This window comes from Marmota marmota, unplaced genomic scaffold, assembly GCF_001458135.2.
Source record: "Marmota marmota marmota unplaced genomic scaffold, marMar, whole genome shotgun sequence".
In the NCBI taxonomy this organism is placed as follows: Eukaryota; Metazoa; Chordata; class Mammalia; order Rodentia; family Sciuridae; genus Marmota; species Marmota marmota.
Genome location: NW_025999990.1, coordinates 51162485 through 51173651, shown reverse-complemented (window position 1 = coordinate 51173651; position 11167 = coordinate 51162485). Strand labels below are relative to the sequence as shown.

General features: G+C 44.5%; 1 pseudogene; it reads left to right on the top strand.

The window, feature by feature from the left end:
- Positions 1–10861, top strand: part of LOC107139422 — a 25689-nt pseudogene extending 14828 nt beyond the window's left edge.
- Positions 10862–11167: the final 306 nt, after the last annotated feature.

Sequence of the window (11167 nt, the reverse complement as noted above, 5' to 3'; positions counted from 1 at the left end):
GGAGACCCTCATTGTTATACAAAATTACATATAAGAGGTTGTTAGGGGAATGGGAAAATAAACAAGGAGAGATATGAATTACAGTGGATGGGGTAGAGAGAGAAGATGGGAGGGGAGGGAGGGGGGATGGTAGAGGATAGGAAAGGTAGCAGAATACAACAGTTACTAATAAGGCATTATGTAAAATGTGGATGTGTAACCGATGTGATTCTGCAATCTGTATTTGGGGTAAAATTGGGAGTTCATAACCAACTTGAATCTAATGTATGAAATATGATATGTCAATAGCTTTATAATGTTTTGAACAACCAATAAAAAAAATTAAAAAAAAAAGAAGCCAAGAATATTTGAATTTATAATACTAATAGATGCTTCAACATTTTAACTTACAGATGACTCAGCTGTTTTACCTCTGTCATATAGTTTGCAGAATTTAAATTATATGGTGTTTTTACAAATATTTATGTTACTTACATTTAATGCATTTTTAATAGGGTTGGCACACCCAACCCCTTGTAGATTACCCATGAAAATCAAGATATTAGTTATTTTGGGCTGGGGATGTGGCTCAAGCGGTATTGTGCTCACCTGGCATGCATGTGGCCCGGGTTCGATCCTCAGCACCACATACAAACAAAGATGTTGTGTCCGCCGAGAACTAAAAAAAATAAAAATATTAAAATTCTCCCTCTCTCTCTCTCTCTCTGTCTCTCTCTTTCTCACTCTCTCTTTTAAAAAAAAGATATCAGTTATTTCAAGTTGCCTTTTTGTCAGAGAAAACACTAAGAGTTATCATACCTAAAATACAGAAAACAATAACCATTGCATTCCTCAAACATCCAACAAAGATAAATATAGCTTTCGCTGGCCAGCCACCTAGGCAAAAATGTGTGCTAACAATTTGGAAATATCTTTATTTTTAGTACAAGCAGAGATTCAGAAGAAAGAAAATCACCAAAAACCTGTAGGTGATCCCTGTAATTGCAAGTTGATGACTATTTTTAAATTGTTTAAAATAAATGCTTTAAAGTAGGCATGTCTATCATCTGCTGTGCCAAACGTGACTCATGGCTCCTTCGATGTAAAAACAATCTGGGTTCCTGGATCCCTATGGGCATTTGGATCCTGTTATTTCATGAAGGAATTATTTTCAGTGAGAACATTGCCTTCCCAAGTGGGGACAATCAGGGTATTCCCATTGCCAGTGTGGCCATAGGAGTCTGACTTGCATATTTTTGTAGTCTTTTTTTGTATTCTGACAGAGGGCCATAAAGGCCTGCAAGTAAGGGATTTCTGTCCATTTTCTTTGTCTTTTGCAGTAGAGATCTAGTTGTAAATGATGTTGAAACAAAGAGGCCATCCCTCATGGCCATCAAGTGCATACAAAGGCCAAGCAATGTTGCAAAAAATATATATATTTTTCTTTAGATCATTTAGTTTGAATTTTTTTTCCAAATATCTAATAATAGATACCCTAGTGTTTCCTGTATCTGAGACCTCTGTAAATTTGGTGTCCCACAATGAGCATTCCTATGGGGGTGTCTATCCCTGGAACAAGTGTCCATAAAAATGGAGTGGTAACATTCATTCTACAGGCTCTGATTAAAGAAATGTCACAGTAAGGCAACAGCATCCTGTGACAGCAGGGGCTGGGCCCCATAGGGATCTATTCAGGGTCTTAGGTTTGAATGAAATCAATCAAATTCCCCATCTAGACATTAAAACCATGATTTTGTAGTGGCTTTATATTTTAGAGATCTCTTTAAACTTTTACACTGGTCCCTCTGAGAGCCTTGCACATCAGGAAGCAGATACAGGGAGCTACAGTGAGTGCTATGGGCAGGCAGTGGGGAGGGCACAGGGAAAGACTTTATCTTCTGCTTGGACATTGTGCTATTCTGTTGCCATCATCGAGCTGTGCATCTTTCTCAGTGTTTGCAGTGACTTCCATGACTTGCTTGGAAAGTGGACCCATGATGTCTGTCATGACAACTTATTGGCAGAAATCCTTGTTCTTTTGCTAAAGATTTAGCAAAAAAAAAACTACCAAGTGTCTCTTCACTTCCACTCAACAGGAGAAGAGGCCAAATTTTGTTGTTCAGTCTCCTTATCTGAGTGTGGTGGGTTCCCTGCTCTCCTGGTTTCTGAGAAGCAGTGGAACCCATCAGATCATCTGCTGCCTAAGTTGGAGAGCAGCTTCCACCTCCACCAGCACCACACTGCAGAGAGGGATGAGGTGGGACCAGGCAGAGGCAGGTTCCAGAGTGGCTGCCAGGCCCCTACAGGCACCTTGAACTTTGTGGTGATACTGAAGCTCCAAGTTAGGCCAGACCTTATGGATGGCTAGCCCAGGCCCGCTGAGCTCCTCTGTTCTGACTGCCATGGGGTAGGCTGGGGCTGTCCCATTTTTGCAAAAAAGGAAGCAAATGCAGAAACTCTCAAGAGCTTCAGTAATTCACACAAGGCTCCATGAGAAAAAACCTGGATTAAGATACAGGTCTTGAGGGTAGGCCTCTTGTTATTGCCCTCCATAGCATGATGAAGAGCAGTGGGAAAGAGGCTGGAATGCTTGGAAGCTGGGAGAAATAATCTCTACTCTGAGAGGTCCTTTCTTATAGCCACCCCAATAAGGCACTGTCTCCTCATGGCACACCCAACCCTTTTGTCTGCCAACACTCTGGGTCTCAGATTCCCCAGGGAGGAGAGATGGCTGCCTTCTCAGTTGGAGGGTTAGGGCATGGGACAAGTGCACAGATGCTCAGAAGGTAATCACTATCGTGATTATGAGGGACACCTGGGCCAGAGGCAGGCACCATCTGCCATCTTTAGATGTCCTTCCCACAGTCTCCATGCTGGACCACAAAGTCCTCTTGGCTCCTCCTTCTTCCATCTTTCATTGTCACTGTATTGAATCATTGCTGCCACCAACTCTCCTTGGGGTCCCCAGAGCCTCTCAACTGACTCTAGGAGGAGTATCAGTGAGTCCTGGGCTTCCTTCTGAGGAAGAGCTCCACCAGGGTACCAGGGAGATACTTCATCACCCCTCTCCCAGCCCCTTCTTCCTGCCAAACTGATGCTGACCTAGTGACCCAGGCAGCCATCTGGCTCTGCCGCAGGTAGATCTTCAGAGGTCCCTGTCGGCAGATGACAGGGCTGCCTCCGCCACCCTGCTTCTGCTGCCAGGCCTGAGTCTGGCACATGCAAGGCCTCTCTCCACCTGGCCTGGCCTTCCCTGGCAACCTTGGGTTTCCTGTTCAATAGTGGCCTTTCCAATAGCTTCCAGGTTTTTTTTTTTATGTCACTAAGAGTGGGGTGGGGCCCACGGCTAAGGCTCCTGGCACTGGGGCAGGCCTGGAGGAAACCCACTCACAACCTGTGGTGATAGATGATAAAGGTTGAGAAAGGCCCTGTGAACACCGACCCGACCCACTTCATGGGAAAACTGTCCTCTTCCTCACTGCTGGGTTGCCTTCCCCCAGGAACCTGTCCTCCTGCAACTTGGCCTGCATCTTCTTTCTGGCTCCAGTGCTCCTGGAACAAACCATAAGAGAAACCATGAGGTAAGTTTGGGCCCATCCCATGTAACCAGATTATATGGTTCAGGTCTCTTCAAATCCTTTGTGGGGAGGGCTAGGAAAAGAAGGAAGAAACGAACAAGGGAACTAAATAAGTAGTTAAACTCTTTTTGAGAAATGTTAGCTAACACCAATAGTCAGTGGGCCAACCCTAGAACGACCACCCTCGCAAGAAGCCTGTGAAATGTCTTTGTCACATAAGTAGGCCACAGGCGGAACTATGGGACCAAGAGATGTGCACATGGGAGCCTCCTTCCTTAGAGAGTTGTTAGGAAGACATAAAAGCTCAATATTTTTTCATCTCCATTAGGACTGATATTCTGCATAGAAAACCCAATCTTGACTTTGCTTTGGGTTGCATACCAAACTACAGTGCAGTCTGCTCTGAAAACACAGTGTGCTGCTCAGAGAGGAGAGCCAAGGCAGCACTGTGAGAGCCAGGCCTGTTTCTCTACACCACCTTTGGACCTCCACAGGCCCCTGTCCACTCTCTATGAACTGCTTCACCTCCGGGGTTTGTCCAGTCAGTGAATGCCTGCTTGTGCTAGGCTCAGTGCTGAGCTCAGGTGAACAACAAGGGCACAGCCCCTGCACCCCTGCAGCTGCACTCTAGCCATGCCTCAGCTTCCTTGGTGGGTCAGGGATGCGGAACCTGCCATGTTGGAACCCACCCCCGTCTTCTTGTGGCAGCCTTGCTACTGCTTCAGAGGTGATTCTCAGACTCGCCTGCTCCAGGCTGTGTTCACCAAATCTCTGCTGTCACCTCCTTTAACAGGGACATTTCTCGCAGTCTTTTGCTACTCATCACCCTTTTAGACCCTGTTCTTGAGACCCCCACGTGCCTCTTTGACTCCATCTAGAAAAGTTTTGCATCCCATCCTTATTCTCTAAGATCCAGTCACATGACTCATCGTCTTGCTGGCTACTCTGTGGACTCCATGTGGGCAGATTGGTCTTGAATCATCTTGGTGTGTCCACTTCATGTGTGCCAGGGACAGTGTTGGGTAGTGAGTGCACAGCGACTGAGCATGTGAGGGTACAGCCAGCTGCTGGAGGAAGTGCATCTTTCAGCTGTTGGTGGCACTGTTCGGTGTCCCACAGGCTTCTTACTCAAATGGCTGTTACCTCAGGATGGTTGAGTGTCCGTGTCTGTTTCTCCCACTGCATAGTGAGCTCTGCAAATATCAGCACAGCACCTGGCAAGAAGTGGGCTTAGTGTGTAGCTGTGTAATCTGTCACACTATCTGCTCCTCTGTACCTAGCACCTGTCATGGCATCTGGTACACAGCAGGCAGTCAGTGGACACTGAAGTGAGTTGACTGGATCCTTTCCATACCTGTTGTCACTACACACACAGTGACAGGCTTTAGAATGTCACTCATGTTTTCTCTCTTGGACTGCCCTCAAAAAGACAGAAGCTAGATCTTTTGGGGGGGCTCGGTACCAGGAAATGAACTCAGGGGCACTCAACCACTGAACCACATCCCCAGCCCTATATTGTATTTTCTTTAGAGACAGAGTCTCAAGGAGTTGCTTAGTGCCTTGCTTTTGCTGAGGCTGACTTTGGAATTGGAGTTCACCAGCCCCAGCTTCCCGAGCCGCTAGGATTATAAGCGTGTGCCACATGCCCAGCTTTGCCATATCTTTCTTTTTTTAAAAAAATTTTTTATTTGCTTTTTATTTATATATGACAGCAGAATGCATTACAATTCTTATTACATATATAGGGCACAATTTTTCATATCTCTGCTTGTATACATAGTATATTCACACCAATTTGTGTCTTCATACCTGTACTTTGGATAATAATGATTATCACATTCCACCATCATTGATAACCCCGTGCCCCCTCCCTTCCCCTCCAACCCTTTGCCCTATCTAGAGTTCGTCTATTCCTCCCATGCTCCTGCTCTCTATCCCACTATGAATCAGCCTCCTTATATCAAAGAAAACATTCGGCATTTGCTTTTTTGGGATTGGCTAACTTCACTTAGCATTATCTTCTCTAACTCCATCCATTTACCTGCAAATGCAATGATTTTATTCTCTTTTATTGCTTAGTAATATTCCATTGTGTATATATGCCACATTTTTTTATCCAATCATCTATTGAAGGGCACCTAGTTTTGTTCCACAATTTAGCTATTCTGAATTGTGCTGCTATAAACATTGATGTGGCTGTGTCCCTGTAGTATGCTGTTTTTAAGTCCTTTGGGTATAGACTAAGGAGAAGGATAGCTGGGTCAAATGGTGGTTCCATTCCCAGTTTTCCAAGGAATCTCCATACTGCTTTCCATATTGGCTGCACCAATTTGAGTCCCACCAGCAATGTCTGAGTGTACATTTCCCCAATATCCTTGCCAACACTTATTGTTGTTTGTATGTATAATAGCTGCCATTCTGGCTGGAGTGTGATGAAATCTTGGAGTGGTTTTGATTTACATCTCTTTAATTGCTAGTGACTATGAACTTTTTTTCATGTATTTGTTGATTGATTGTATATCATCTTCTGAGAAGTGTCTCTTCAGTTCCTTGGCCCATTTATTGTTTGGGTTATTTGTTTTTTGTTTTTTTTTTTTTTTTGGTGCTTAGCTTTTTGAGTTCTTTATATACCCTAGAGATTAGTGCTCTATATGATGTGCAAGGGGTAAAGATTTGATCCCAAGATGTAGACTCTCTATTCACCTTACAGATTGTTTCTTTTGCTGAGAAGAAACTTTTTAGTTTGAGTTCATCCTATTTATGATTGTAATTTGGACAACCTTTGCTTAGGTGATTTTGCCTTATAAAGTATATTAAAAGTTGTATATTTTCCTGGAAAGATGAAAGACAGTTCTCCTAGCTGTAGAATTCTAACTAAATTTATTCTGATTTTAATTAACTATAAATATTACTTTCCATGACAAGTACTATATGTTTTAAAGTACTTTCATTCTCAGAATATCAGGTGAAGAATGTTTGAGCAATGTCAGTATAGAAGGGGTGAGTGATAATTTTGAACTGGCATTAAGTTTTATAGGTTGTTTATTTGATCAACAAATGTCTACTGAGAGCTTATTATGAGCAAAGCACGATTCTCCAGGCTCTATGGAAGAAACAAAAATACCCAGATCTACTAAGCAAACACTTGTTTAGCATTTACCAAGGGCAGGCTCTGTGCTAGTAGAGAAAGAAAGCCTGGTGACAGGGAAGGTCCCAGCCCCATAGGAGCTCTCAGTGCCCTCAGTGGGAAGAGCTCCCATTTTTGGTTATGAGCTGTGTGCCTGAGACAGAGTGGAGGGGGCAGAGGGAGGTAAGGGCAGAGCCTTTCACAGATGAACACTGCTCCAAGTTAGTTATCTATTGCTATGTGTCAGTTTACCCCGAAACCTGGCTGCTGAGAACAAGTTTCAGTCAGCTGGCTCCAAAGCAGAAACATCACCACAGAAGGGCGTGGCAGAGGACAGCTGCTGAGTCATGGCTGCCAGGAAGCAGAAAGAGAGAGGAAGGAGCAGCAGGGGACAAGAAACACCTTCCAGGGCTCACCCCAGTGACCTACTTCCTCCAGCCAAGTCCCCCCACCTCCAGGAGCTCTTTCAGCTGTGGATGGATTAATCCATTGAGGAGATGAGAGCCCTCATGATTCAGTCACTTTCCAAAAGCCCCACCTCTCAACATTGCTGCACTGGGGACAAGCCTTCAGCACAAGGGATTTTGGGACATTCCAGATCCAAACCATAACAAGCAATGAACATGTTCTCCCCCGCAGGAATAGCGGGTGGCTTAGCTGGCTGATTCTGCCCCAGGATCTTTCATGAGGCTGCAGTCATTTAAGCCCTCCCTTGAGTGGTGTGGGCAGGCCTTCACTGCCCACTGACTGGCCTCTCCATAGGATTGTCTGAGAGTCCTCAAGACACTGAAACTGGTTCCACCCAGAGTGAATGACCCACTTGCAAAGCAAGGGATAGGTCACAGAGTCCTTTATAACCTGATCTGGAACATGATGTAATCATTTCTACCATATGCTAAATGGTATTGGTCACACTGACCACCTTGGTAAAGTGGGGTGAAGATTACACAAAGGTGAGACAGATTCCAGGAGATGAGAATCACTGAGCATTTACCAAGGGCAGGTTTTGAGCTAGTAGAGAAAGAAAGCCTGGTGACAGGGAAGGCCCAGCCCCATAGGAGCTCTCAGTGCCCTCAGTGGGAAAAGGACACATTTTTGGTTATGAGCTGTGTGCCTGAGAGTTCTCAAAGTGACCTGGACAGAGTGCTAGTAGAGAAAGAAAGTGGTCCTCTGGCTTTCACACCCTCCTCTCACTGAGGACAGAAGAAAATGCAGATGGGCTCACCATGTGTGCTACAGCCACCGCCCAGGTGATAGAGCTGACCACATCCCTTGGCAGTGCTCATTTAGATGACTGCAGGAGCCTTGCCACGGCTCCCTGGATAACTCATAATTGAGATGGCTTACAGACCTAAGTTCACTACCTGAGATTCATAGTGTTACAATACATAGTGAGTAATATAATACCTAAAGTAACTCAATGTGTCAATCTGATATTAATCTCATAATTGATACACTTACATCTAACATATTAACATAAAATTGAAATTTGAGAGTGTTAAAAACCAGTGAGCCCCAGCCACTTCTCGGTATTTATCCAAGTGAATTAAAATTTCTATAGCAGTACATGCATACCACATTTATAGCACCACCATTCACAATAGCCAAGTTATGGAACCAGCCTAGGTGTCCATCAGCAGATGAATGGATGAAGAAAATACAGTGTATATATACACAATGGAGCTTTATTCAGCCATAAAGAACAAAATTATGGCATTTGCAGGGAAATGGATGGAACTTGAGAGCATTATATTGAGTGAAATAAGCCAGACTCAGAAAATGAAGGGTCATATGTTTTCTCTCATATGTGGAAGCTGGAGAGGGAAAGAGTGGGGAGGGGAGGGGGGCTGAAATCTCACAAAAATAGAGGGGAGACCACTGGAGTAGAGGAAGGGCATCAGGGGAAGGTCAGGGAGGGCAAGAGGAGATACTAGGGAACAAAATTGACCAAATTATGTTGTTATATTGTGTGCATGGACACATGGTTAACAACGAATACCATGTGCCAATAAAAAAAAGAAGGTGAGATATTTTCAGATAATTGAAATTTAAATTGTGAAGTTTACATGGCTTTGGAGATAGTCATGTATTACAGCCTATTGGGTGATATACCTGGCTATTATAAAAGAACTAATAACTGAATTTAACATTTTTCTTTCAGGTGTGCTTTGATTGTGTTGGGCAAGCATAATCAGTCATGCTGGTCTCTTGGTGTTTGCTTGGGTTTCACCTGTAACTGAATCTTCCCTCACTGGATGGGAGAGAATCCACTATTACCTGGGGTCCTTCCCCTTTATGTTTGCTTTGGCATCACATAAAATTATCGGCTAATTGTAAGTAGTGGAGGTTGAAATCTTAGATCCCTAAGTAAACAGGGAAGATGAGTTATTTCTATTCAGGCACTATCCACAGTAGAGAGAGCTCATCAGAGATGAGAGGCGGTGATGTGAAGGACAGAGTCAGAGAGGAGGTTTTGAGGTGGCGTTTCTTTTCCTTCAGCATCATCTTATAAGTGAGCACAAATTCACAGTCATGGGAGAAGGTGGTTCAGGTATTGTGGGCTCCTCCTACACCCCATGCAAGGTGGAGAACTCATGTAAATGGTGAGGAAATGTGTTCATTAGCTTTTCATCATGGTGACCAAAATACCCAACAAGAACACCTCAGAGGAGGAAAAGTTTATTTTGGCTCATGGTTTCAGAGGTTTCAGTCCCTGGTCTGCTGACTCCATTGCTCTGGGCCCAAGGTGAAGGGGCACAGTATGGTAGAAGGGTGTAGCAGAGAAAAGTGCCTTAGCTCATGGCAGCCAGGGACCAGAGAATGCACAAAATATAAACTCTAAATATATTCCCCCCGTGACCTAATTCCTCCACCACACCCTACCTGCCTACAGTAGAGCAATCCTTTCAAATTATTAATCAACGGGTGAGGTTATACCTCTTCTATTCTAATCATTAACCCTCTAAACATTCCTGCATTGCATAACATGAGTTTTTGGGGGACACCTCACATCTAAATCCTAACAGAAGCCTTCCTTGTATCAGGGCATTACTTCCCACATAATTCTCCAGCTCTGGCTCCCAAGGACACTAATAGTGCAAAGCTTCAGTAAACGATTTCTGTTTGATTTTTAGTGGAATTTCAAATGCTTATAACGTCAAGGTCTGTTTACCTGAGGACATGGGCTACACAGGTGCCTCCGGCCAGTGAGTCACCTTCCACTTCTCACACCATGGCAGTAGCCTCTTGGGGCCTTTGTCTGCACAAGAGAAAGTCACCACCTCTGACCAGACGGCCCATAGTGGGAGGTGGAAAGGGCCTCTCTGTGAAATAAAATTAAAATAATAAATAACAAAATGATCCATCTCTCCTCCAGGCATCCAAGATGGTGAAAGGAAAGAAGATCAAGGGGAAGAAGGTGGCCCAAGCCCCAGCCACGGTCAAGAAGCAGGGAGCCAAGAAGTTGGTGAATCCACCATTCAGGAAGAGGCTGAAGAACAGACCAGAGACCAAGCAGGAGAGGAACCAGAGGCCGTTGGCCAGGGCTCAGAAGAAGGCTGCTGGCAAAGGGGTTGTCCCCACGAACAGAACACGGATCCTTTGAGCAGGAGCCAACACCGACACCACCTTAGTGGAGAACAGGAAGGCTAAGCTGGGGGTGACTGGACATGATGTGTATCCCATCAAGCTGGTTGTCTTCCTGCCTACCCTGTGTTGCAAGATGGGAGTTTCTTACTGCATCATCAAGGAGAAGGCCAGGCTGAGACATCTGGTCCACAGGAAGACCTGCACCACTGTTGCCCTCACACAGGTTAACTTGGAAGACAAAGGAGCTCTGGGCTAAGTTGGTGGAAGCTATTGGAACCAACTACAATGACAGATATGCTGAGATTCATCGCCACTGGGGAGGCAATGTACTGGGTCCAAAATCCGTGGCTCCCATTGCCAAGTCTGAAAAGGCAAAGGCTAAAGAACTCTCCACTAAACTGGAATAAATGTCCACTGTTGGGCTTCTGTACATAAGAATAATTGGCCTTCATCCAGTGTCTTGGGCTGAAGGCAGTAAACTTTTTTGGAACAGTAGCAAGCACATACCCCATAGTGTGAGAGCTCTAGAGACTCATTGTGTAACTTGCATGAAAAGGCTATAGATAGCAGTAAAATACTCGGAAACCAAGCCAGGATTTTGTGATTGATCAGTCACTGCCTTATTTAAAGTAATGATAAATGTGAGTCTATAAAGCTTTTATTTATGCCGAAAATACAAGATCCAATAAAGTCAGGCTCTGGAATAAAAAATTAATTAATTAGTTAGTTAAAAATAAAAAGGATCCCCAGCCAGGCGTAGGATGTGGAACAAGCAAGGCCTACATATCACCTGCCATACCCCTTGGTACCCACCTCGGTAGGGTCCATTGAGTAGCCATGGCTCAAATCTCTAATGTTGTTGCCTCCTCCACCCAGTTCACCTATTTTCCTGCCA